Source organism: Staurois parvus, unplaced genomic scaffold (assembly GCF_062004578.1).
Source record: "Staurois parvus isolate SC_StPar_1 unplaced genomic scaffold, SC_StPar_1.0 ptg000390l, whole genome shotgun sequence".
NCBI lineage: Eukaryota > Metazoa > Chordata > Amphibia > Anura > Ranidae > Staurois > Staurois parvus.
The window spans coordinates 12,672,760-12,679,027 of NW_028318186.1; positions in this window are offsets into that span (position 1 = coordinate 12,672,760).

Sequence of the window (6,268 nt, forward strand, 5' to 3'; positions counted from 1 at the left end):
GGCCAGACAGCTGTACACAGCAGGGGTGAACTGACCATTTGGAAACTCGGGCACTGCCCGAGGGCCCGGGGTCATTAGGGGGCCCCATGAGATGCCCCTGGTACCTTTTTCATAGGCTTTTTTGAGTTTGGGCAAGGACACAGGGGCCCCATGATCCCCTATTGCCCGGGGGCCCCATGAGTTGTCAGTCCGCCCCTGGTACACAGTGAACAAATGTTGGCCAGTTCCTCCTGAACTGGCCAATTTTGGGCTGTGTGTACCCAGCTTTAGGTCTGGCCCAAGTAGGTACAGGTACACTATCCATTTTCCTGTCATCTGCATTCCTGAGCCTGGATTGTGTCATGCTGTTTTATTATGTGCAAACATATGAGAGTCTATATGTAAATGGCTACTGTCCTTTATGTGTTAATCTTTTTGTCTTCTGTCTTGCTCAACATGGATTTTGCCTGAATCACATAACAGTAGAAGGATTGTTATTTCTTGTTTCACAAAGTGACATCCATGGTTTTCATGTGTTTCCACTGGAATTTCCATGCTTTTTGAATGAAACTGGTCACTATTATTCAGGATCGGTCAGACTTTTTTTTGTATTCCAGACAGGGAGAACTGTGAGACGTTTCCACCAAACCATACACTCTTCATTCCTCCCCTCCATTTTAAATGCCACTTGAGCTACCTTTCATACACAGGAGCTTATCCCTATACTCCAATCACAAACTTCAGTACAGCTACCAACCAAACTTTGTCAGCAGCAGTGCCAAGGATGAAGAATGGAACTGGCTTGACCCATCCACACTAAAGCGAGAGACCTTAGAAGCCATGATTTCACCATGGCAGCAAGACAAGTTTTTTTCAACCTGCTGCAGTTGAAGCTTTTTCTTTGTTAGGTTTCCCCCTTTCATACTCTTAAAGCCACATACTTGAGAGTCTGTGGCATAAAAATAAATCCCAGCAAGCCATTACCCAGTATAAATCTGCCCTCCAAAAATATAATTCTTGCCTCCGCACTGGCAAACAGAGTTAGTTAATCATTCTCATTAACACTATCTTCTACTTTTAAATCTCTGCTTTGACCTTCAGTGCCTCCACCCACTAACTCCCTCACTGCCCAGGAGATTGCCAATCACTTTAAATTCAATTGCAATTCATGAGGAGATCTCCACTGTACAGATATCTCCTCCATATAAAATTCCATGTCCACCTGCACATTTAATACTTTTCTCTTTTAACCTTGTTACCATAAAAGGAGATTGCTTATTTTTTTCTTCTGCCCACCTAACCATCTGCCCTCTGGACCCTGTTTCCTCACAACTACTCCACCTCTATCCTATATTCTCTAACTCACATCTTCAATCTCTCCCTCGCTAGTGGCATATTCCCCAACCCTCTTTAATGTGCATTGCTCACCCATAAACAAAAAAGACCCAAACAATCTTAACCTATGGTCCACATCCTTGCTCTCGTTTACCTTCAAATTCATAGAATGCCTAGTTTGCACCTGCCTGAGCCACCACCTAAAAACCACCTTCTTCACCCTTTTCAGTCTGGGTTTTGCCTGCAACACTCCACAGAAACCGCTCTCCTAAAACTCATTAATTACTTACTAACTGATAAAACCAATGGTCACTACTCAGTATTTTAAGCCTTGCTACACACTAGTGTGGGCCGTGAGGCCTTGCTACTGTGAGCACAATAGCCCATTCATTTGAATGGACTGCCGTGTTTGTGTTTTTTGCAGCAAAAGGTACATGCACTTTTTTAAAAGTGTGGTCAAAAAGATCATGTGATTTTCCTGAGGTTCCCACACCCGGAAACGTGCTGCGGGCTGAGATGTGTGGGGGTATCATTCAGAATGAATGGAAGCCCCATGTGTCTCGTAAGCGCAGCATGCAAGATACAGATGTGATTCTCACAACCAGCTGGCACAGTGTGAATCAGAAGTTCATCTTTGACTTCTCTACTGCCTTTGATACAGGGTACCAACCCTTCTTCCCCAACAAACTCCTTTCCTTTGGTTTCTTTGTTGTTTTTTTGCTGGTTCTCCTTTTACATATCTCACTGCACTTTCAATGTCATTTAATACTCCCTCTCATCCCTATCAGGTCACATTACAGTAACTGAAGGTCATAGCTAGAGATGAGCGAATTATTCAAAAATTCGATTCGACTAATTCGGCGAATTCGTGAAAAAATTTCGATTCGAGTCGAATATATTCGCTGCGAATTTAACTTATAAAAGGGTGTTTCTAGGCTTCAGAGAGCCTTTATATTAGTGCAGAACACTGTACCTTTAATTTAAATGCCCTTGGAGTCTGCTGGGGAAGAGAAATAATACTGTCAGTCAGTATGACATGCAGATGAGTGCCGTCGATCTTAGAATCACCGCACACTTCACTCATTTGGCCAGTCACGGGGCCAAAACCAGAGTGTGGAGCCACAGTGTGGCGGTGGAGGCAGCAGCAATGGGAGGCCATACAGCACCCTATGACAAAATGGAACCCACCAGCAGTGTGAGGAGACCTGAAAGTGGCACATGGCAGAGTGTGGCGATGGAGACAGCAGCAATGGGAGGCCGTACAGGGACCCTTGACACACTCTGGACCTGGCAGCAGCATGAGGAGGCGGTACAGGGGCCCATGACAGATTACGGGCCTGGCAGCAGCATGAGGAGTCGGTACGGGGGCCCATGGCAGATTACGGGCCTGGCAGCAGCAATGGGAGGCCGTACAGGGACCCATGACACACTCTGGACCTGGCAGCAGCATGAGGAGGCGGTACAGGGGCCCATGACAGATTACGGGCCTGGCAGCAGCATGAGGAGTCGGTACGGGGGCCCATGACACACTCTGGACCTGGCAGCAGCATGAGGAGGCGGTACAGGGGCCCATGACAGATTACGGGCCTGGCAGCAGCATGAGGAGTCGGTACGGGGGCCCATGGCAGATTACGGGCCTGGCAGCAGCAATGGGAGGCCGTACAGCACCCTATGACAAAATGGAACCCACCAGCAGTGTGAGGAGACCTGAAAGTGGCACATGGCAGAGTGTGGCGATGGAGACAGCAGCAATGGGAGGCCGTACAGGGACCCATGACACACTGTGGACCTGGCAGCAGCATGAGGAGGCGGTACAGGGGCCCATGACAGATTACGGGCCTGGCAGCAGCATGAGGAGTTGGTACGGGGGCCCATGGCAGATTACGGGCCTGGCAGCAGCAATGAGAGGCCGTACAGGGACCCATGACACACTCTGGACCTGGCAGCAGCATGAGGAGGCGGTACAGGGGCCCATGACAGATTACGGGCCTGGCAGCAGCATGAGGAGTCGGTACGGTGGCCCATGACACACTCTGGACCTGGCAGCAGCATGAGGAGGCGGTACAGGGGCGCATGACAGATTACGAGCCTGGCAGCAGCAACTTGGACAGGAGGACGTTCAGCTTCTGCACCGTCGGGTGCGTGCTCGCAAACTGTTGTCTCTTGGAAACGGATTCCAAGAAAGACTGCTGACGGAATCCGTGAAGAGGAGTAGCAGGAGAAGGAGCATCTGAACGAGCGGAATATGCCAACAAGCGACAACAGGGGCCCATGACAGATTACGGGCCTGGCAGCAGCATGAGGAGTCAGTACGGGGGCCCATGGCAGATTACGGGCCTGGCAGCAGCAATGGGAGGCCATACAGCACCCTATGACAAAATGGAAACCCACCAGTAGTGTGAGGAGACCTGAAAGTGGCACATGGCAGAGTGTGGCGATGGAGACAGCAGCAATGGGAGGCGGTACAGGGACCCATGAGACACTGTGGACCTGGCAGCAGCATGAGGAGGCGGTACAGGGGCCCATGGCAGATTAGGGGCCTTGCAGCAGCAATGGGAGGCCCGTAATCTGCCAGCACTCTATGACAAAATGGAACACACCAGCAGTGTGAGGAGACCTGAAAGTGGCACATGGCATGACACACTGTGGACCTGGCAGCAGCATGAGGAGGCGGTACAGGGGCCCATGGCAGATTAGGGGCCTGGCAGCAGCTATGGGAGGCCCGTAATCTGCCAGCATCCTATGACAAAATGGAACCCAGCAGCAGTGTGAGGAGACCTGAAAGTGGCACATGGCAGAGTGTGGCGATGGAGACAGCAGCAATGGGAGGCGGTACAGGGACCCATGAGACACTGTGGACCTGGCAGCAGCATGAGGAGGCGGTACAGGGGCCCATGGCAGATTAGGGGCCTGGCAGCAGCTATGGGAGGCCCGTAATCTGCCAGCATCCTATGACAAAATGGAACCCAGCAGCAGTGTGAGGAGACCTGAAAGTGGCACATGGCAGAGTGTGGCGATGGAGACAGCAGCAATGGGAGGCGGTACAGGGACCCATGAGACACTGTGGACCTGGCAGCAGCATGAGGAGGCGGTACGGGGGCCCATTGCAGATTAGGGGCCTTGCAGCAGCAATGGGGGGCCCGTAATCTGCCAGCACTCTATGACAAAATGGAACACATCAGCAGTGTGAGGAGACCTGAAAGTGGCACATGGCATGACACACTGTGGACCTGGCAGCAGCATGAGGAGGCGGTACAGGGGCCCATGGCAGATTAGGGGCCTGGCAGCAGCTATGGGAGGCCCGTAATCTGCCAGCATCCTATGACAAAATGGAACCCAGCAGGAGTGTGAGGAGACCTGAAAGTGGCACATGGCAGAGTGTGGCGATGGAGACAGCAGCAATGGGAGGCGGTACAGGGACCCATGAGACACTGTGGACCTGGCAGCAGCATGAGGAGGCGGTACGGGGGCCCATGGCAGATTAGGGGCCTGACAGCAGCAATGGGAGACGCCCGTAATCTGCCAGCAACCTATGACAAAATGGAACCCAGCAGGAGTGTGAGTAGACCCGAAAGTGGCACATGGCAGAGTGTGGCGATGGAGACAGCAGCAATGGGAGGCGGTACAGGGACCCATGAGACACTGTGGACCTGGCAGCAGCATGAGGAGGCGGAACAGGGGCCCATGGCAGATTAGGGGCCTGGCAGCAGCTATGGGAGGCCCGTAATCTGCCAGCATCCTATGACAAAATGGAATCCAGCAGGAGTGTGAGGAGACCTGAAAGTGGCACATGGCAGAGTGTGGCGATGGAGACAGCAGCAATGGGAGGCGGTACAGGGACCCATGAGACACTGTGGACCTGGCAGCAGCATGAGGAGGCGGTACGGAGGCCCATGGCAGATTAGGGGCCTGGCAGCAGCAATGGGAGACGCCCGTAATCTGCCAGCAACCTATGACAAAATGGAACCCAGCAGGAGTGTGAGGAGACCTGAAAGTGGCACATGGCAGAGTGTGGCGATGGAAACAGCAGCAATGGGAGGCGGTACAGGGACCCATGAGACACTGTGGACCTGGCAGCAGCATGAGGAGGCGGTACGGGGGCCCATGGCAGATTAGGGGCCTGGCAGCAGCTATGGGAGGCCTGTAATCTGCCAGCATCCTATGACAAAATGGAACCCAGCAGGAGTGTGAGGAGACCTGAAAGTGGCACATGGCAGAGTGTGGCGATGGAGACAGCAGCAATGGGAGGCGGTACAGGGACCCATGAGACACTGTGGACCTGGCAGCAGCATGAGGAGGCGGTACAGGGGCCCATGGCAGATTAGAGGCCTGGCAGCAGCTGTGGGAGGCCCGTAATCTGCCAGCATCCTATGAAAAAATGGAACCCAGCAGGAGTGTGAGGAGACCTGAAAGTGGCACATGGCAGAGTGTGGCGATGGAGACAGCAGCAATGGGAGGCCGTACAGGGACCCATGAGACACTGTGGACCTGGCAGCAGCATGAGGAGGCGGTACAGGGGCCCATGGCAGATTAGGGGCCTGGCAGCAGCAATGGGAGACGCCCGTAATCTGCCAGCAACCTATGACAAAATGGAACCCAGCAGGAGTGTGAGGAGACCTGAAAGTGGCACATGGCAGAGTGTGGCGATGGAGACAGCAGCAATGGGAGGCGGTACAGGGACCCATGAGACACTGTGGACCTGGCAGCAGCATGAGGAGGCGGTACAGGGGCCCATGGCAGATTAGGGGCCTGGCAGCAGCAATGGGAGACGCCCGTAATCTGCCAGCAACCTATGACAAAATGGAACCCAGCAGGAGTGTGAGGAGACCTGAAAGTGGCACATGGCAGAGTGTGGCGATGGAGACAGCAGCAATGGGAGGCGGTACAGGGACCCATGAGACACTGTGGACCTGGCAGCAGCATGAGGAGGCGGTACGGGGGCCCATGGCAGATT